The sequence below is a fragment of the Ictalurus punctatus genome, chromosome 8, assembly GCF_001660625.3.
Source record: "Ictalurus punctatus breed USDA103 chromosome 8, Coco_2.0, whole genome shotgun sequence".
Lineage (NCBI taxonomy): Eukaryota > Metazoa > Chordata > Actinopteri > Siluriformes > Ictaluridae > Ictalurus > Ictalurus punctatus.
In genome coordinates this window covers 21,379,557-21,402,379 of record NC_030423.2, presented here as the reverse complement: position 1 = coordinate 21,402,379, position 22,823 = coordinate 21,379,557, and the positions used below count along the sequence as shown (strand labels likewise).

The following is a 22,823-nucleotide window of genomic DNA, read 5'->3' as shown; positions in this document are numbered from 1 at the left end:
TGATGATCTGTCTGAATACTAGATTTTGATTGGCTGGAAGGTGTGCATTCATAGTAACATACATGTACAGTACAGCTACTTACAACAGTCACAGCTTCATCATTAGTAGAGACGCAGCACAGACGCAGGTAATTATCTCTGTCTCTCTCTCTCTCTCTCTCTCTCTCTCTCTCTCCAATAATTATTTATTATAATTAATTCAAACAAATGTCATCTTATCACACTACTTTGTCTCTGTTGATGATATAGAGCGGGTAGATTTCTACATCTAACGACCTGTATATTAAAGAACTACAAAAATTATTATATATAATACTTTATATATTTATGTATATATATATTTTTTATCCTTTCAGCCTAATTTTGCACTGCAGACATCAGTAGCAGCTTTAACTTGTCAAAAAAAACAAAAACAAACAAACAAAAAAAAAACACTTGGGATATAAACAGGATAATCTACGGCTAGGAACATGATTTATTTCACTCCGCGGAGGCATACGCATTACGCAATACGCATTACGCAATACGCATTACGCAATACGCATTACGCAATACGCATTACGCAATACGCATTACGCATTACGCATTACGCTTACGCGGGTGCTTCATTCCCTCCACATCGTGCATTATGCACATACAGGCTGCGTCCTATGTACATACTAACACAGTATGTACTGCATTACCGTTGAAACAATACGTAATAATCATTATGTGTGTAGGAAAAAAGTGCATACAGTCCTGGACATAATACATCCACCATGTTACCTTTACACACGTGGGCAGTTGAGGGTCTTTCTCAAAGGTCCAACAGTGTCAGCTTGGAAGTGGTGGGGTTTGAACTCATGACCTTCTGAGCAGTAGGCCATTAACCATGAGCCACCCTGCAGTGTCCTAGCAAAAGCACAAAAATCTTAAACAAGTTAATAATTTATTCAGGTATTGTTAAAGAAGACCTGTTTAAACAAGGATTAATAATTTTATTTTTTTTAAAGCCAACGCTTTTATATATTAAAAAAAAAAAAAAGAAAAAGAAAAAAAAGCTAAAGTCTTCAAAATGAATATGGTACATAGAGATGGTGATCACTTCTCTCAGATTTATTTAGGATTTAGATTTAACATTTGCACTTAGATTTTTATTTAAGATTTACATTTAGGGTTCATATTAAACATTCATATTTATTTTTATATTTAAGGTTTATATTTGAGATTTACATTTAAGATTGAACATTTATATTTAGATAAAAAGTTTAGATTTAGCTCTCATGTTTATTTTTTAAGTAATAAACTTGTAATAGAAAATGGCATAACGCTTAATTATGTACATCTTGCTAAATTTATGATTTTTTGTAGTGTTGTAGTTAAATCTGAGAAAATTGGACCAGTTTTTGTTACATATTTTATTTTACAAGGAACTCATAATCAATAATACACAAAAAAACAGTGGACAGTAACCCCGTTTGTTCTGTAAATTTGCTGTGTAATGATTAATAAGCTCTGTTTACTGAAAAGACTTATTCTTCCAAACATTATATCAGTAGTCATCATGCTGGGTTCCTGGCTTCTGGTGGTGTTTTGTGTCTGCCTCCTCTTCCTCTTCATCAGGATCCAGAGGCCCAAGAACCTCCCCCCTGGACCACGACCCATCCCTATATTCGGGAACTTGTTTCAGTTTAACATAAAAAATCCTCTGAAAGACTTTGAGAAGGTACAACATCATATATATATATATATATATATATATATATATATATATATATATATATATATATATATATATATATATAATCACATTTATATATATATATATATATATATATATATATATATATATATATATATATATATAAATGTGATTATTTGTGTATAATGAATGGTTTGTAATTGTTTCCAAAAAATAACTCTTCTCGTTACCTTTTGGATTTGTTGTTTTTGTATTAAACTACCTAACCTGCACTTGCTTCTGTCTCAGCCTCCATTACATGACAGAGGTGAAGTATTCTGGTGCAGGTTAAGGTTTAATCAAAAAACAAGAAATCCAAAGGGTAATGGAAAAATCCATAATGTTAAACAGACAAGGGTCATATGATCAGGCAAACAGTCCAAACAGACCAGAGAAGGTGAACGTGTGTGTGTGTGTGTGTGTGTGAGAGACTCAGGAGAAGGTGAACGTGTGTGTGTGTGAGATTCAGGAGAAGGTGAACATGTGTGTTTGTGTGTGTGTGTGTGTGAGACTCAGGAGAATGTGAACGTGTGTGTGGGAAGTATAGTCCTCGTCAGCCATGTTTGTAGTTAGTGGTGCATCCTGGGAAATGGAGTCGCTGGTTTGGTGTGATATGACAATTATTAACACATCTTTGTGTGGAAATGTTTAACACACAGAATGTGTTAAATGTACTAACACACTGATTGTGTTAAAAGCTACACAAAATGTTTTGTCCTTAACCAGACACAGGTGTGTTAAAAATTAACACATGATTGAGTGAAGGTTCGTATCAGTATATTTATCCATTAAACCATTACTGTACACTAGAAAAACGCAAAAATGTGCGATAACATTCCAGTTTACATGAAATGCACCGCTATCTTTGTTAGCTTTGGTATACTTGTTTGTAATGCCAACTGGATCATAAGTTGGTTACTCAGTTTTTTTGGTCGTTTCAAACGTCTCCTTTGATCAAAATCTCACGTTTTTGTCTTAAATATATGACTTATTTGAGTCATTTACTTCAAAGTCTATATATAAACTCCACTTTAGCAGCTCTAGCATGTTGATATTTTTGTTTATAATGTGGTATATTTTACATTTAACAAATGGGTAAAAAATAACCCTGAAAATAGTAACCCATTTATGAAATAAAATTAACCCAGCATTTTTGTAAAAATGAAACCATCCTTTGAGTTGAAAAAAAGGATATTTGTTCTGTTGTTTCACCATTGCCACTACCTTATTTGTAGCTGCACCATGCCTATGGGGCCTCCTGTGCTGACCTAGGTAGACACATGCTGTCTGAGGAGCACCTTTAGCTCATTAACCTGTGTGTGTTTTTTTTTTGTTTGTTTGTTTTTTTACTTAAGAAGCACCCTAGAGGGCATTTCATGTTTTTCTACTTGGCCAACCATTAGAGCACTGCATCATGTTTTCTTCACTGTATGGCACCCTAGAGGACACGTTACCGTGATTTATCTACCAAAGGGGCACGCTAGGGGGCACTTTTGCTGTGTTTGTTCAACCATGGGGGCACTTGAGGAGGCAGTGACCCACCAGAGTCCGCCAGTGGCTGTCCTCCTACTTGTGGCTTTCAGATGAGATTCATAGCAGCACTCTCGCTCTGAGATTAGATTTTTTTTACACTGCCAGAACTTTGTAGTTGGCCATCTTTCGTCGCAATGGAATTCGTTTACGTCTGTGACAAAACTTTTTAAAGGGTTAAAAATCTCTCAGTGTATAGCCAGCTTATGAATAACAGGCATTTTACCTAATGACACTTTTGCAATGTGTGTGTTTATTTTATTTTTGTATTGAATAACAATTGTTGTAAATTCTATGTTTAGTTGGCTGAGCAATATGGAAACATTTACAGTCTGTACATCGGGACAAAACCAGCTGTTGTTCTTAATGGTTTAAAAGTCATAAGAGAAGCTCTGGTGACCAAATCTGCAGACTTTTCAGGACGCCCCCAGAATATGCTTAAGGATGTAACTGAAGGAAAAGGTGACATGCAGTTACACATCCCACATCAACAGACTGTATCAAGTTTCAATTATATACCATTAGTGCAACTCTAAAGTGTGTTACTGACATGAGTAAAATGTAACAGGAGTCATAATAGCTGATTATGGTCGTCAATGGAAGGAGCATCGGCGCTTTGCTCTCATGACCTATGGAGTCTATGGAGAACAGGATTCTGGGAGAAATTGAACACCTTGTTGCAAAATTGGAGAAATATGCTGGTATGAACATGTTTCTTTATTAATCATGTTCCTGTTGATTATAGCTGCCCAATAAATGTCTTCTTCTAGGTTGTACAAAGCAAGTAAAAACACGTCAACATAGCTTTTCTATTTGTAGGAAGCTCCATGTATCCTCAGACTTTGTTCCATGATGCAGCATCAAATATCATCTACCTGGTTTTGTTTGGCACTCGCTATGACTATGGCGATGAAACCCTTAAAGTGTACGTTCGGCTCTATTCTGAAAACGCAAAGCTCGTTAATGGAACTTGGGCAATGGTAAGTTCAATTCTATTTGATTTGTATAACACTTTTAATAATAGGCACTGTCACAATGCAGCTTTGCAGAAATGCAGTGGATTTTAGATTTAGATCCCTATTGAGCAAGCCAGAGGCGTCAGGGGCAAGGGAAACCCATCTTCTTCTGGGTGACACCTGATCCCAGTGCCGTTACAGTATATAGTTGTCACTTCAACATTTTTTTATTACTTGGATTAAGACTTAATGCTAAATGCTTTCGGCTCCAACTACAATCTTGAAGCAGTACTGAAAGTTTTAATTCCATGTTACAGCTGTGGAAATCAAGACCCATCATTATAAAATTATATTTATTTATTTATATATATTCATTTCTGAGTTATTATAGTCATTGCAAATTATAGCAATAAGCAATTTTCTATAAGTAATGCCATCTTGGACGCAAAGTGTATTTTTGGAAGGTTCTGAGATAAAACTTTCTATGTCTCAATATTATTTTCTTTACACATTTAAACATTTAGTCTATTATTTATATAGTTGGATTATGTTCATAAATCTGTACTCAGTGGAGTTCATTTTCAATTAAAGGGGTCCCTGGTTGCAAAAAGTTTAAGACCTCCTCCCGCCCTGGTGTAAGTTTATGCTGGGAAATGTCAGGGGGGGTTTTTGTTTGTTTTTTGTTTTAGATTTTTTTTTTTTGCTTTAGATGCTTTAGATAAGGAGGGAAGAAAACATAATGCATATATTACAACAGCCAAATCTCCTGTTTTCTTGTAGATCTATGATGCACTTCCTATACTGAGGTCCTTACCCCTTCCGTTTAAAAAAGCCTTTGATAATTACAGCACACTTAAAATCTTGACAGCAAACATGATCAACAAGCACAAGACAACAAGAGTCCCAGGAAAAGCAAGAGACCTTGTCGACTGCTATCTGGATGAGATTGATAAGGTCTGTATTTGTATAATGAAGTCCCTTCTGTTTTGCTTGATGAGAAATAATGTTAAAATGTGTTATTTATGTATTGTTTTTAATAGAAAGACAATGAATCTACTTTCAGCGAAGAACAACTTGTGGTGTACATTATGAATCTGCATGTAGCTGGAACTGATACCACATCCAACACACTCCTTACATCAATTCTATACCTCATGGCTCGTCCGGACATTGTTGTGGATAAAAAATGTCATAAAATAAACATAAGGGAGACCTATCATCCAGCTTAGGAAGAAGAAGAAAAAACGGGCACCTAGACACATAGAAGCGGGATTAGGCGGACATTGACAGATTGGAATTACGAGCAATTTAAGAGCAGTAATAGTCAAAAAAGTCAAAAAGAAGTGTACGAGCTGAGGAGTGCTAAAAACACACACACACACACACACACTCGTACAGTCAAGGGCGGGCAAGTAGACACAACATACATACACACACACTCTCTCTTCCTCATACACATGAATAACTTTAATAATATCTTATAGTAATAGAGAAACTCTATAAAAAACAGAATAGTAGGATATGCAGGACAGTAGAACTGTAATGATATTAAGAAGTTGGAAGTACAGTAAACCGCTTTTCAAGTAGTATAAATATATATAAAATAAGAAATATAGTGCAAATATGAAAATAAATCATAAACGAGAAATACAGGAAAAATATAACTTACTCATGATTCAGATGGTGAAGATTCTCGTCTCGCAAGGAAAGCCTTAATTTTTAGAGAACCATGAAGAGAGCCAGTTATAAGGGTGGCTGGGTCAAACTGCCCCCCCACCCCCACCCCCCTCGAGATAACAATAAGACCAAGGTCCCTCCCGGTTGTTTAGTCATCTTGTCTACGTCATTTTATTTCCCTAGGTAACTGAAAACTCTGGGTTTTTATTTTCTGGGTTATTAGAAATGCCTGGGTTCTGATTTTATGTGTAAATTAAAACCCCTGGTTTCAATTCTATGTGTAAGTGAAATAGGCCTTTTCTGGAACATAAGAGTAAGGTAAATGAGCTCTTTTTTAACCCTATTGGTAGTGAGATCATAGTCTTCTTGAAACATATGGGTTATTTAGTGTGTAAGTACAGTATAAATACTGGAGCTTAAGCTCAGGGTATGGGGATCACTTTTGAGAATTCTCATCGGTGTGGATCTCGTGTGGTGGAATGGAACAATAAAGCTGGACCCTTGCTTCTTCTCACTCACGGCTGGTGTATTTTTTCTATCTCCAACTGGGCTCAGAGGTAGATGTGAGTATTGGCTTCTAAGTTGAGTTTTAAATGTTTTTGGGTAATAGGCTAAATTTGAGCCAACATTTGGCACCCCAGATGGGACTGGGCTAAGATCTATATGTCTGGAATCTCTCCCGTGGGACTTCGCTCTCTAAGCAACAGACAGGCCGTATAGGAAAAGGCATTGCAGACGCCTGTTATTTCAAAGCTCTGTTTTAGTGGTCTGTTGCTACGACTGAGAAGCCCCGGGGTGGGAAGAAAGACTAAGTGGGTCTCCAAATGAACCTGGAGTGAGTGAGAAGAGGTAAGAGAAGTGTAGATTGTAGAAGATTGTACTTATTGTAATTGTATAAGGTTCATAAGACTGTGTAAGGATATGGTATATGTGTTGTGTGAGTGAAAGTCCTGCAATACCGCTGGAGGAAGGGAAAAAAGGTAGAAAAAAGGTAGAAAAAAGAGGAGAGAAATAGAGAAATACTCCAGGGCGGGGATAGAAAGCAGGTGGGAAATGAGGCCTCAGACCCCAGATACCGGCTACTAGACTAGACTAGCAGTCTAGTGGCGGCTGCATTGGTGGGGACCCCTAATACCGTTGGAAAAGGATTAGATAAAAGATAGATAGATTAGATTCCAGGGCTGGATAGAGAGGGGAATAAATCCTGGGCCCAGGTACGGGTCGTGCAATACAGCATGCCCGGTGTATGAATGGAATATGTACTAACAAATGTGTGTGTTTAAAATATATGTGCTTATAATATGAGTGTGGTGTGAGAGCGTGTAAGTTTTGGAGACAGGGAAAAAGTATTTATTTAGTGCTCTGAACAAGAGCTCCATGCATAAAGAGGTATGTGTGTTGGATAAGTTGGATGAGATTTAGGGAAAAAGAAAAAAAGGAAAAAAAAAGAAGAAAAAAAAGGAGAATAATAATAATTTTTTTTGAAAAAGTTGTATTTAATTTATGTGACTGTAAGCTTCATACATACGGAGCTGGTGTGAAGGCGCTTTATATTCTGAGACCACAATGGTGTGTATGTAATAACTAAATATGTGTAAGAGAGTGTGTGACACAATGTGTATGTGAGCGTGCCGACGTTGTTGATAGAAAGGGGTGTATGTGTGTGTTCCTATCTGTTCTTATCTGCGCAAGCAGGCCTGTCTTCTGTGTGGAAAGAAAAAAAGGAAAAGAAGAAAAATGTGTGTGTGTGTGCGCACTTCAGATTGAGCTGAGTAACATAGAACAGTGTGAGATTTTTGTTTTTTAAATTTGTTTTAATGTTTTGAATCTGATATGGACTTTCTGTGAGTCGGGTGTGACTGTGTGTATTATAACTTTATTGGTATCAATAACTGCTGTTTTAAAAATTGGGGGAGCATGCAAGAATTCTAAAAAAAATTTTTTTTAAATATTTTAGGCATCTGTCAGACTGCCCATTGTGTGAATAAGAACTTCTAGACCAGTAATATATAACAAAATTGTTGAGAAATCAGTGAGTCAGTCCATTGGGACCTTTCCTTTATATTCCATAAATTATGAAGGTGTTGTTCAGTTAAATGACAAATAATAATACAATTTAATTTTTGTTTAATTACCCATATTGGGTAATATTGGATAGGTAGATATTATGTCTAAGAATATTGTAAACATGTAAGAATTGCAGGATTGGCTGTTGTGTGAGGCTGTGTGAATTACCTAAAGTTAAACTTAAGACTTATAAGAGTAATTGAATCATTTAACTTAATTAATTAATCATCATAAGTAAATTGAATGTATGCACTCTGAGTGTATGTGAGTCCCTAGGGAGGCTGGCTGGGCCAAGTACGGACGGAAGGGAAAAGCGGGCATAAATCGGTACGAGATAGGCTAAGCAGGCGGGAACAACAGGACAAGGTAGGAGGAAAACATTTGGCTGTGAGGCATAACTTAGTGGATTTATGGGGCGTTTACAACCGACTCTAAGGGCTGAGAGGTGTGAGACACGACCAGAGTTATGGCTGAATGTAAGAAAAAGATGAGCCCGATAGAGAGGGTGATAAGCAAACACTGTACAGATGAGAAGGACATTAGGCATTATTGTAAAAAATGGAGTGAGAAGACTAGTGGTGAGTGGAAATGGCCCAAGGACGGTACTTTTGATGAACAGCTATGCCAGATAATGAAAGAGAGATTAGCTGTATGGAATGAACAGAAAAAAGGCTTGAGAGTGAGGGAGAAATGTGTGAAGACAGAGAAGATAGTGGACTGGTTTGTGGAGGCAGGGAAAGAGGAGAAGGAGAAGGATAGGCGGCAGAGAGAACGAGCAGAGGCGGTGATACGGAAGAAAGAAGAAAGGGAAGCAAGCCTAGGAAAAAAGATAAAAGAAGCCATTCAGGAGGAATGGGCCGAGGCCCCGCCCTCATATAATCCTCAGTACCGCCCTCCAGTGAGGCCTGTCGGAAGTGCCCCACCTGCCGGGCTCTACATGATGCAAGACCTGGAAGACAGAGAAGATGAATGGAAGGAAACTGAGGTGGACATACAGGGAACATTCACCGGATACCAAAGAATGAGGCATCGCATGCGGGAGGATGGAGAACCTATCAAAATGGAAGAAGGAGCTGCCGAATACGAGGATAGAACCCCGGTCGAGAGCGAAAGCCCACGGCTGAACCTCCCACAGGTAGGCAACAAGGAGAGGGACAGGGAACTACAGGAGTATATGAAAAACTGGACCCGCACTCCGGGGTGGCCGGAGCACGGGGAGATTCCCCGCAGCACTAGCACCCCGAGGCCAGGGTCACGGCCGATGGTGCACAAGCAAAAAGACAAGAAACTGGGGGAAATACAGGAGCAGGAGGGGCATGGGACCAGGGGCAATCAAGAAGGTCGTCGGAGCGAGAGAGGGCACGAGGGTGGAAACGGAGCACGAGGGGCTCCACATACCAAAGGAGGAGGAAAAAGTGAGCCGAGAGACAATGTGGGGCGGGTGGTCCGTATAGAGGGGGATGTGGTGCTCTCCCCATATGCTGTTGAGGAGGATAAGGAATTGGAGGGCAGGATTCGACGGCTAGAGGACAGGATATCATACGGCGTGGGTAAAATGGAGGAATTGAAAAATCTCGCAGGTCAAGCGTTCCAAATGGCGACTGCTGTGAAGAATAAGTATGCGCACAAGCCCCGTTTGGGAGAGTCAAAATCACAGAGGTCGAGAAGAGCACTGAACCAGTCAGCAGGAAAACATGTGAAAAGCCTGAGTAAGGCCTCAAAAGTCCTAATATATCACCAGCAGAAGAAGAAGCAAGTAAGTTCAGACATGGAACTGGACGAACAAGTGGGGACTGAGAGCGATGGGACTGAAACAGACAACGAAGGAAAAGTTGAACAAGACGTCAGTGAGGAGGAGGACTTGGAGGATTTGAAGCTTAGAGGAGCTAGAACACTACGGAACAGGGAAAGCCTGAGGCCCCCAGTGAGATTCGAACCTGGTGTCACAGCGTGCTTGGCGCATGCCCGCTCCCAGTCGGAGCCCAGCCTTACTCAGGTTGGGGGGTCACCCCCACCTCAGATGATGCCCCTCATGGTTAACGGGCCTGATCCAACGATTACCCAACATGTGTGAAGGGGGGCAGAAATGGATTACACAGTTTGAGGAAAAAACATCAGGACAGCACCTGGCGATAGGCGATATCAAAGCCATTTTCTGCAAAACAGTGGGCAAGGGACGGGCTGAAGAAATTTTCGATGGGGCAGAACACAGGGATTTGATAGACGACCCCAAGGCTGATGCCATCCCGTTTGGCCTATACCGACAAGAAATATGGGATGCTGTGAGGAGTATGTTTCCGGCTAAGATGGACCCTGGGAAGCTTGAAAATATAAAACTGAAAGACGAAGAAAACGTGATAACCTTCATACAAAAGTTTCAAGATAAATGGAGGGATGAAACGGGTGCCAAATGGGACGATTCAGTGGCAAGTGTGGGACTGTTCAAACTGCTATTGAAGAAGGCTCTCCCTGGGGAGGTACAGAAGAAGTTAGAGGAAGTGGTGGGGCTCAACGCAATGGAATGGGCTTCATTTCTGGCACATGTGACCCATCACGTGGAGCAACACAGGAAGCTGGAAAAAGAAGCTAAAGATGCCACTGAAACCCTAATGAGCCAACTCTATAAAGCACAGCTTGGCGAACTGACCAGGACTAAACAGGAAGAGAAGGAACGGAGGAGGGAGCACATTAAACAAGCGGCAGTAATGGTGCCCCATCCACAAGCGTCAGCCCCAGCACAGGCTGACCCTATGCTGTTGGCCAGTGATACCAGGCCCACCCACAACAGCAAGTCCCACACATAACTACTATGCTGCACCCCGCCCAGATGGATTACATATATCATATGAGGGCCCCCATGCACCCGGGAATGCCACCAGCCTGGGGGAGGGGACGAGGATACGGACGGGGTCGAGTTTTGCCAAGACCAGATATGGCAACTGAAGGGTGTTGGGGATGCGGTGATCCTAGCCACTTCAGGAGAAATTGTCCACGTGTCCCACGACCAACTTGGGGAGACCGCATGGATAGGGCTGAAAGAAGAGGTCAGGTGCTTGGACCGAGAACGCCGGAGAGCTATGGAATGCAACCTCGGTGTCAACCGCTACCCCCAGTACCCCAAGGTGGCCCCATGTATGGCCCCTATGAGGAGCTGGGACCCAGCCAGAGTTGAGGAGGCCTAGAGAAGCCCGGGGGGGAGCTCATGCAGTCCGTCACCACACTGCATCCAGAACAAGAGCCAACTGTTACAGTGACGATCGGAAACACCTTGCAAGCGCCTTTTATGATCGACACTGGAGCTACATATTCAAGTATAGGGAAAGAAGGTTCACAGCTCCCCCTCACCTGTAAGGCTATTCAAACTATGGGGCTTCTCAGGAAAAATACAGACCTTACGATTCACCGAGCCTCAAGAACTATCTCTGGATGGTGTGACAATACAAGCACCCCTGTTATATTCGCCAGGAGCACCTGTTAACCTACTGGGACGTGATGCCCTGTGTAAGTTGGGAGCTCAGATACAGTGCGAGGCGACTGGGATTTGGGTGAAGTTCCCCAAATCAATATCCACACAATTCCTACTGTTGCACGAGCCACCTAGCACCGTCCGTAATGTGAGGATGGTATACTGGCTAGAGATGTCCGATCCAGCTAATTCGGAACTCTGGCACAGATACGCAGAATGGAAACCATGGTTACAGTACATGCGGCCCGATTGCACAGAAGTGGAGGCCCCTTTATATTGCACTATTAAAAATGATGACGGTGGACGAGACCAGGAATATGCTCAGCTTTGGGAGGACATGGAACAGGGACAAGTAATGGACATTAAAACCATGGAAATAATAAGCGGCCCACAGGGAGTGGCGGCTATTATAAAGCTCCCAGATAGAATCGCTAACTGGTATCAGCTGGAAGGGACAGCGCCCCATGTCACACTCATGGTCACCAAAGGCCTGGAACAGGAAGAGGTAGAGCCAATGATAGGGCAGGCAAAAGAAGTAAAAGAGTGGAAGCCAACTACCAATCCATCCTTGCACATGTTCTGGATAAAAATGACATGAAATAAACACGAGGGAGATTGAGTATGAGTAAAAATGTAATTTTATTGGTAATTCACAGGACGGGTGGGTGCGTAGTCTGGAGGAGAGTAAGAGGGGGAGGAAAATGGGGTGCGTCCTGGGGACATGGGGAAATCAGGGTGGGTGAAGTGAGCGGACCACTGAGAGTCGGGCGGACTGGTGGGTGAGAAGAGGGACGGATGGTCGGGGCCCGGATCGGAGAAGACAACATCATCATCCTCGGATTGGAAGCTGGAGGGGGGTTCTGGGTCTGACTGTGTAGAAGCGTCAACACGCACGTTCGTGGGGCAGATTCTGTACCGAAGAAGAGGGGGGAACCCCGGTTCTCCATTCTTAGGGGGGGTGCTGCGAAGATAGTTAAGTAGCATCATGATATCAGCAGTGAGATGCACAAGCTGGTAATGAGTGTCCAGATCCAGGTCCAAACCCTGATCCAGGTCCAGTAACGGAGAGAGAGGGGACTGACGACGGGCACCGGCACCTAGACACATAGAAGCGGGATTAGGCGGATTGGAATTACGAGCAATTTAAGAGCAGTAATAGTAAAAAAGTCAAAAAGAAGTGTACGAGCTGAGGAGTGCTAAAAACACACACACTCGTACCGTCAAGGGCGGGCAGGTAGACACAACATACATACACACACACTCTCTTCCTCATACACACACATGAATAACTTTAATAGAATCTTATAGTAATAGAGAAACTCTATAAAAAACAGAATAGTAGGATATGCAGGACAGTAGAACTGTAATGATATTAAGAAGTTGGAAGTACAGTAAACCGCTTTTCAAGTAGTATAAATATATAAAAACTAAGAAATATAGTGCAAATATGAAAATAAATTATAAACGAGAAATACAGGAAAAAACAGGAAAATATAACTTACTCATGATTCAGATGGTGAAGATTCTCTTCTCGCAAGGAAAGCCTTAATTTTTAGAGAACCATGAAGAAAGCCAGTTATAAGGGTGGCTGCCCCCCCCCTCAAGATAACGATAAGACCAAGGTCCCTCCCGGTTGTTTAGTCGTCTTGCTTACGTCATTTTTTTAACCTAGGGAAATGAGAATCTTGGTTTTTGAAAACCTAGGGAAATGAGAATCTTGGTTTTTGAAAACCTAGGTAAATAGAAACACTGGGTTTTTGTTTCCTGGGTTGTTGGAAATGCCTGGGTTCTGATTTTATGTGTAAAGTAAAACCCCTGGTTTCAATTCTATGGGTAAGTGAAATAGGCCTTTTCTGGAAACCTATGGGTTATCTAGTGTGTAAATACAGTATAAATACTGGAGCTTAAGCTCAGGGTATTGGGGATCACTTTTGAGAATTCTCATCGGTGTGGATCTCGTGTGGTGGAATGGAACAATAAAGCTGGACCCTTGCTTCTTCTCACTCACGGCTGGTGTGTTTTTTCTATCTCCAACTGGGCTCAGAGGTAGATGTGAGTATTGGCTTCTAAGTTGAGTTTTAAATGTTTTTGGGTAATAGGCTAAATTCGAGCCAACACACAAGTCGCCTGATGGAAAGTTTGTGCGAATCTCAGTAACAGCAGTTGATACCGCCGTGGCCACTAGTGTCTGCATATGCACGAATATGGACCGGAGTGGTTTACAAATGGCAGTTAAGGCAGCAAAAGATCAGGACAATGAGGAAATACTGAAAACTATTCCAGAACAGCTATGGACAAAACATCCGACCGACGTAGCATTGGTTAAATCCGCTGACCTAGCTCAGATTAAGGTAAAAGAGAATGCAAGGTTGCCCTACCAGAAACAGTATCCGTTGTCAGTGCAAGCTAGAGAAGGCATACGGCCCACAATACACGGATTGGTAGAGGCCAGAGTACTAATCTCCACGCGAAGTCAGTGCAGTACCCCCATTTTTCCAGTTAGAAAACCTGACTCAGAGAAGTGGAGGCTAGTACATGATTTGCGTGTTATTAACCAAATTGTGATACCGGAAACACCAGTAGTGCCAGACCCACACACACTATTGTCGAACATTCCAGAAGGGACCAAATGGTATACTGTCACAGATTTATGCTCAGCATTTTTTAGCGTGCCACTGCACCCAGACTCACAGCATTTGTTTGCTTTCACATACGAAGGGCAGCAGTACACATACACTAGACTTCCGCAGGGATACTGTGAAAGCCCATCCATATTAAATCAGGTACTGGCTCAAGACCTCTCAGCCCTGGAGTGCCGTAGCACCATTTTGCAATATGTCGACGACCTTTTGATTTGTAGTGCGTCCAAAGAGCAATGCCAGCACGACTCTCTAAAGGTTCTAAGAATGTTGGCCGAAAATGGCCACAAAGTAAGTAAAGAAAAGTTGCAAATTTGTAGACAAAAGGTGGAATACCTAGGTCGCGTGTTAGAGGGAGAAAGCCGTACTATAGCGCCAAAGCATGTAGAGGCCATACGCAAGGCCCCACAGCCAACCACCGTGCGACAGATTTTGGCGTTTCTAGGAATGGCGGGGTTCAGTCGCCCATGGATATGTGAGTTCGCGCTAAGGGTCCAACCATTACGGGATATGATTAAGGCAGCAGACCAATCACAGCCAAATGCCCCCCTCGTCTGGACTCCTGAAGCTCTAGCTGCACTCGCAGATATTAAAATGGCCTTAATGACCGCTCCTGCATTGGCTAACCCAGATTATAGCAAACCGTTTCACCTCTATGTATCCGAAAGAAAGGGGTACGCATCGGCTGTCCTCACTCAGCAGCAACAAGGGATGGGAAAACAGGCCATCTCCTATTACAGCACGGCTCTCGATAACGTGGAAAAAGGGATGCCCCCCTGTTATCGGTCTTTGGCAGCGGCCGCATTTGCATATCAGAAAGTGTCCTCAATCACCATGGGGCACCCAGTTACATTATATACGACCCATGCACTGCATGCGCTCCTAACGAGTCAGACCTTTGTGATAACGAACTCCCGTCGAACAGGATATGACTCCATTCTGTCAGCCCCGGAGCTCACCATAGAACGGTGCACCACGGTGAATCCAGCCGATAAACTGGTAACCCCGATAGATGGTGTACCCCATGAGTGCGTAGCGGTATCAGAGATATTTTTGAAAGCGCGTTCAGATTTGGAGAACTGCCCTATTGATAATGCTAAGCATACGTATTTTGTGGACGGTTCCTGTTATCGTACTGATACGGGCAATAAGGCTGGGTTGGCAGTAGTAGAAGCACGAGGAAACCCGGCGACGTTTGAGGTAGTGATGAGTGTTCCGCTCCCCCAAATCTGCTCGGCCCAGCTAGCTGAACTACGGGCGTTGACAGCTGCATGTAATTTGGGCCGTAATGAGAGTTGCAATATATATACGGACTCAGCCTATGCTCATGGAGTCTGCCATGTGTTTGGACCAATCTGGGCTCAAAGGGGATTCCAGCGGGCAGATGGGTCCGCCGTGACCCACGGGGAAGCGATTTCAGATTTACTATATGCTATGACATTGCCCGCAAAATTAGCTGTAGTGAAATGCAGGGCACATAGGACCGATGACTCCTTTATCACTAAAGGGAACTCACTGTCGGATGAGGCAGCTAAGAAAGCTGCCGTAGGGCCGGGGCAGATGATGGCCCTAACTCAGCCTGGGGAAAGTCCAATGCGGCATCCGCAGGTAGACAATGTGGCCCACTTGGTGGAGCTGCAGAACACCGCAGGTGTGGCTGAAGTATCGGCGTGGATAAAACGGGGGGCGAGAAAAGAGGCGGGTACTGGATTGTGGCGCAGCATAGAAGGATTGTGTATTGCCCCAGCCTGTTACCTCCCGCTCTTGATCAAAGAAGCCCATGGCTTGGATCATGCCCATAGAACTGAAACTATCCGAAAAATCTGTCAGGAATGGTGGTCCCCATTTCTGGCCAGTATGGTGGACTATGCGTTGAATAGATGTGAAGTGTGTATCAAGAACAATGCGCGAAAGAACTTCCCTGCTCCTTTAGGACATATTCCCCGCCGACGGGGCCATTCCGGCATATAATGATGGATTATGTAGACATGGGAGCAGACAACCGGAAAGAAGGGAAGCGCTACATTCTAGTAATAGTAGACCGCTTCAGCAGGTGGGTGGAGGCAGCTGCAACTTCCAAGGAAGATGCGAGGACCGCGGCTAAATTTTTATGTCGCGAAGTCATTCCCCGGTTCGGTATTCCAGATTTTCTGAGTTTGGACAACAGTACCCACTTTGTGAATAACGTCATTGACAATGTGGCATCTGCCTTGGGGATAGATCATAAGCTAGGCTGTGTATATCATCCTCAATCCCAGGGCATGGTAGAACGAGTGAACGGTACCCTAGTTAATAAACTGGCAAAAATATGCGAGAGCTCTCGCCTGAACTGGGTACAGGCCTTACCACTGGCCTTGATGAAGATGCGTTCTCAGACCAATCGTATGACGCACTTGACTCCTCATGAAATGCTTGGGGCGCCCAATGCCTATGGTATTCACCCGAGGTCCATACACAGGGCCATCTTTGGCACAATTGGAGGACGAAATGCAGGATTATGTGCGAACCCTCACCAAAATCCATAGACATTTGTATTCACAGGTTCATGAGGCAGTCCATGGAGAGAGCGAGGTATGGGAGGACGTGCGCCTAGTGGCACCGGGGAACCAGGTATACATTCGTGTTTTCAAGAGAAAGAGCCCCCTTGCTGGACGTCGGGAAGGACCATTCACCGTGGTCGCTGCAACCCCCATGGCTGTGAAAGTAGAGGGGAGGAATTACTGGTATCACTTGAACCACTGCAGCAGCGCCGAACCAGGTAAGGGACCGCTACTGCAAGACACTACTGACGAACAACCATCGATCTCAAGACTAGTCAGTACAAGGAAGCCCACTGGGGCTTTGGTGTTCACTGATAGTGACAGTGATTCGGGTGCATCCCTGAGCCCTGCCTACGGCACTCGAGCCCAGAATAAGCGGCGAGCTGTGGAAAAACTAGATAGACTGTCTCAGTCTGATGCCAGTAGCCTCACCGTTCTCACGCCCCGAGTAGAAGTGACGGGTGTAGTTACCTGCCCACAGGAAGTTGTAACCCCAGCAACGGAGGATTTTCTGTCTACGTTTGCCACTCTCTGTCAGGACCTTGACGACCCCGCTTTGCCTCTGAGCCTAATCAACTCAGATACGCTACAGTCTCTAGCAGCACAGTTGAACTTACCTGAGCTTGCTCCTGAACTTCAGTCTCTGCATGAATCCTTGAGCACTCCCCTACCCCCGGTTCCGGAGGGGACCGGTGGAACGAGCTCCACAGAATAGTAGCACGTATGTGGGTAAAGTGATTTTTACAGCAGGGCTAATAGCACTCTTTTTCTTTTTCTATGACCCAATGTTTAAAAGGAATGCCCTGGATTCCTATCATACATTACGCCCACTAGTGGCTGCTACTTCCCGCACAGCCCTCTATCCTCGTTTTAGGCATGTTCGATCCTGGACGGCCCCTGGCTCAACTATAGGTTCCCGTAGCTCGATGTGCACGTTAGCTCTCCTTAGACTCGCCCATGAACAGTCCCTGATTGGGAGAAGTCCCTATTTGGCCTCATTCACTTTCTCCCCAGCTCGGTCTGTGGAGATTCGCGTAGGACATCTTAGAATTACTGGTAGGGCACGGACGAGTAGGTGCTCCTTCGAGCTGCCCACGATTGGCCCCCTGTGGCTACCGTTCCTTTGCTTGGCTACGGCATGTTCTTACCATGATAGTACAGGGTCACCCTTCGCATCCCGGGCTCTCCACCCCCTCCTCATTTCCCCGATGTCAACTCCGATCGCAAATAAATTAATGAAATTACAATATTATTCAATCTCTACCGCTAACACCTCGCTCACGGAGGAGCAGAGTAACATGTATATGGCATGGATGGTCCACACTGCTCGATCTGTGACGGATCGCTCGTGTCTCGTATGTCATGATCGTAGCCTCACCCCTCATTTTATGCTGCCTATGGGGAACCTCACAGAATGCCTCACCAACCCCTATTCTGTTGATTTTTTGTGTCCTACTGTGTGCCTCCTTGGGGCCCTTTCTGCTGATTTTGGCCCATTGTGGATGCACAATGCAAGCTCCTCATGCCTGTTTCACCCTGTAACCACCCAAGTGTCGACTTTTGTCCGCGTCCAACCGTATCTGCCCTCGTTCTTTCCCATCTGCCTCTGCTCCTCTGTTGCCGTATATCCTGTGGGAAATGTGTCTGCCCGATTTAATGTCTCCCTGTTCGCTAATGATTTGCAAATTGAAACCCCCTCTGTTTGTGATTCACCCCCATGCACCCCCAACGTGGTAATTCCCCTACCTGATCTTAGTGGTGGTACTGTTCCCCTTGCGGATGTTTTCTGGTGTTGCGGGGGCCAACGTGTACGCCAGACCTTGCCTGCGGAATGGCAGGGATGCTGCACCCCGGTTAGGTTGGACGGTAAGACCCGTGTTTTGTTGGTGGCTGACCGACCGTCATCCGGCCGGTCCCGTTCACGCCGCGACGTGGCCCTATGGACTCAGTAGGTCCGTGACGCTGATGCAGCGAACTATTCTGACTGGGCTGCTGATGAGACCATCCATCTTGACTTTCGGGGTACCCCCGTTGGCGTTCCTGCTCGCTACAGAGCCATGGAGGCCGTTGGCAGTGGTGTAGCGTCTATTTTGCTCCCGGCCGTGCAGATCAACTGCAACGTGGCATGGATTAATTACATGTGGTACAACAAGCAACGCTTCATTAACTACTCGCTGAGTGCTCTCGGACTGGTCCGTGATCAGCTCCATGCCACTTCCCTCATGGCTGCTCAGAACCGTTTTGTCCTGGACCAGATGCGGGCCCCGGAGGAAGGTGTCTGTACAATGATTGGTCCCGAGTGCTGTGCTGCAATCCCTTTGCACACTGGTTCTGAGGGAGCTCTCTCCAAGGTCCTGGGCCAACTACAGGCCCTCCAGACGGAGCAAGCGGCTAACTCCGGGCTTTGGGTCTAGTCTCCGCCTCCCGCCGTGGCTCTCCTGGTTTCTTTCTGGAGATTGGACTGCTGCCCTGACTCGCTTGGGAGCGTCCCTGTTCGTCCTCCTTCTCCTTGTGGCTCTGGTGGCCTGCTGTGTGATCCCCTGCGCACGGCGGATGGTGATGTCCTTAGCCTCCTTTTCTGGCCAGTATGTTGTTAAGGGTGAGGCGTTACCGCCTCAACGGGGGGTGGTGATTGAGACCATGCGACGGGAGACAATGAGCAGCGACAGCAGCGACAGACAGGGGTCAATGAGCAGTGACAGCAGCGACACCAGTGTCTACGAGAACATGAGACGGGACATGAGCCAGGACTGATGGGAAAGGGGGCGCAAGGACCCGTTTGTACAAGGTAGTGGCAAGTTAATGGGCCTATCCGAGACAAACGGGACCTATTGGTGTTTTCTATGTGTTCATTTGTGTTGCAGATCTACTGAACCCTGAGGGGTGAGAAGATCCATACCCTGGGTGTAAGTGCTAGCCTAAACTTTCCGCAAAGGGTGGTTCTCTACAGTACGTAAAGTGCTTGAGCCGAAGACAACTGGAATACAGAGGGATACTGCCGATAGAGACTGTTATGCCGAGTGTTATAAAATGCTGTGATATGTGACATGACATGTAATGTGATGGGCAACAAAGTGTGACGCAATCAGGCACAGAAAAGTATAATGGTGCTGCCGAGCACATAGTGCTGGCAAGGTGGGAATTTTTCCTCGTAAGAGGTTTTTTCGCCCACCCCTTTCTGCGTAAGACTGGGGTTTGGTTTTTGAGGGGAAGCAAGAATCTGCAGGTCCCGACAAATACAAAACTGTGGGCTGACAGGCCTAGTTGAGATAGATAGGGGCGTGTAGATCAAGTAGTTAGTTACTGTAGTGGCCACTCATACGTACGGCAGTAGTAGTAGTAATAAATGATTAGGGGAACTCAGTTAATCACACTTATAATCGATGTAGGCAAACAAACGTATAATCAAGGTAGTTAGATTCGAAATGATATATATATATATATAGATAGTTAAAAGGAGAAGTAAGTTAAGGGTTAAGAGTTATGGCTAGGTACATCTACACATGTCCGGCGCAAAGTGGATGTAGGGGGGTCCTAAGGCCCATTCTCCAGCTGCCAATCTACTATGAGACCGCGGGGCGCACAACACTAGCACGTCTCCCACCAGGTCTACAAAACCTCCTCAGCTCCTGTTCGGATCAGTGTTGCGTAGAAGTGGTTAATGTAAGGGACCCATTGGATTACGGGGACGACGGGCGCAGGGATTATGGCCTTGTAAGAGTAATCCTCCGACAGCTAGCGGGGGACGGCCATGGGGTGCGGCAGAACCAGTTCCTCCACAGATACCCGCTTAATTAAGGTAGTGTATGAGGCTTCATAGCCTCAGAGGGGGAAATGTTGTGGATAAAAAATGTCATAAAATAAACATAAGAGAGACCTAGCATCCAGCAAAGGGAGAAGAAGAAAAAACGGGCACCTAGACACATAGAAGCGGGATTAGGCGGACATTGACAGATTGGAATTACGAGCAATTTAACAGCAGTAATAGTCAAAAAAGTCAAAAAGAAGTGTACGAGCTGAGGAGTGCTAAAAACACACACACACACACACACACACACACACTCGTACAGTCAAGGGCGGGCAAGTAGACACAACATACATACACACACACTCTCTCTTCCTCATACACATGAATAACTTTAATAATATCTTATAGTAATAGAGAAACTCTATAAAAAACAGAATAGTAGGATATGCAGGACAGTAGAACTGTAATGATATTAAGAAGTTGGAAGTACAGTAAACCGCTTTTCAAGTAGTATAAATATATATAAAATAAGAAATATAGTGCAAATATGAAAATAAATTATAAACGAGAAATACAGGAAAAATAGAAAAATATAACTTGATCATGATTCAGATGGTAAAGATTCTCGTCTCGCAAGGAAAGCCTTAATTTTTAGAGAACCATGAAGAGAGCCAGTTATAAGGGTGGCTGGGTCAAACTGCCCCCCCTCGAGATAACGATAAGACCAAGGTCCCTCCCGGTTGTTTAGTCGTCTTGTCTACGTCATTTTATTTCCCTAGGTAATTGAAAATCCTGGTTTCTGATTCTCTGTGTAATTCAAAACTCTGGGTTTTTATTTTCTGGGTTATTAGAAATGCCTGGGTTCTGATTTTATGTGTAAATTAAAACCCCTGGTTTCAATTCTATGTGTAAGTGAAATAGGCCTTTTCTGGAACATAAGAGTAAGGTAAATGAGCTCTTTTTTAACCCTATTGGTAGTGAGATCATAGTCTTCTTGAAACATATGGGTTATCTAGTGTGTAAATACAGTATAAATACTGGAGCTTAAGCTCAGGGTATGGGGATCACTTTTGAGAATTCTCATCGGTGTGGATCTCGTGTGGTGGAATGGAACAATAAAGCTGGACCCTTGCTTCTTCTCACTCACGGCTGGTGTATTTTTTCTATCTCCAACTGGGCTCAGAGGTAGATGTGAGTATTGGCTTCTAAGTTGAGTTTTAAATGTTTTTGGGTAATAGGCTAAATTTGAGCCAACAACATCCAGAGTAATAACTTGTCCATTGCATTGTATTCTAAGTCTGCTTATTAAATCAGTGCTGGAATTTTGATATTTATTGCCCAGATTGACAGGTTTCGTTAATCTAATGATAGTACCGTGCATGCTTTGTTAATAGAGAGATGCCAAAAGGAGATTGATGTGGTTCTAGAGGGAAAATCTCAGCCGTCTTTTGAGGACAGACACAACATGCCGTACACACAGGCTGTGGTTCACGAGTGTCAGCGCATCGCCAGAACTGCCCCTCTGAGTGTGTTCCACTGTACCACAAGAGATACTGAACTGATGGGCTACACCATCCCAAAGGTGATGATTTTAATTGCTTTGGTTTGACCGTTTCTGCTACTCATTTTAATCTCTCTTCTTTATATATATTTCTCTGTGTTCAGGGGACTATGATCATCCCCAACCTATCCTCAGTGTTGAGCGAAGAAGGCCAGTGGAAGTTTCCTCATGATTTTAACCCATCAAACTTCCTGAATGAGCAAGGACAGTTTGAGAAGCCTGAAGCATTTATTCCCTTTTCTGCTGGTGAGAGCTCAGGAGTGAAAGGACACTGCAAACTTCATTCAAACCTCGTTAACCCAAACCAGAGATTAATTCATTTCAATCTGGCAAAGAGGCAATTTTAAATGTATGTATCTGTTCATGTGTGCAGGGCCTCGTGTGTATCTGGGTGAAGGTCTGGCTCGCATGGAGCTCTTCCTCTTCTTGGTGACTCTGTTGCGCCGCTTTCAGTTCCTTTGGCCTGAAGATGCAGGAGAACCAGATTTCACTCCAATCTTTGGACTAACACTTACACCTAAACCGTACAGGATGGGAGTCAGGTTGAGACAGCCAGCTAGAGAAAAGTAGAACTGCATAACTGCATACTGCATATGTCTGCATACTTAAAATTTCTTTATGGCTCATAAAGAAATGAGCCTGCCCTTGTTGACTTGTGTAAAATGCCATAGTATGGTAACAGATTTCTGACCTGGAGCACAAGAAAGGCTAAAAGATGGGGTTGAGAACAGAAAAATCAATCTCCACAATAAAAAATCTTTATACACATTTCATGTACATCATTTTCCAAGTCTAACTGTCGAGTTTCTAGGTAACTGGAGACAGAACAGGGATTGTTCTCACAACGTCATCTGTAAGCGGAACTTTTCAAAAACACAAAGGAAAAACTTTTCCACCTTTAGTAAATCATCGTGTAACG

The 22,823-nt window shown here is 44.0% G+C and overlaps 1 pseudogene; it reads left to right on the top strand.

The window, feature by feature from the left end:
* The first annotated feature begins 981 nt into the window (after positions 1-981).
* Positions 982-22,672, top strand: LOC128628617 (cytochrome P450 2F2-like; annotated as a pseudogene).
* The last annotated feature ends 151 nt before the right edge of the window (positions 22,673-22,823 follow it).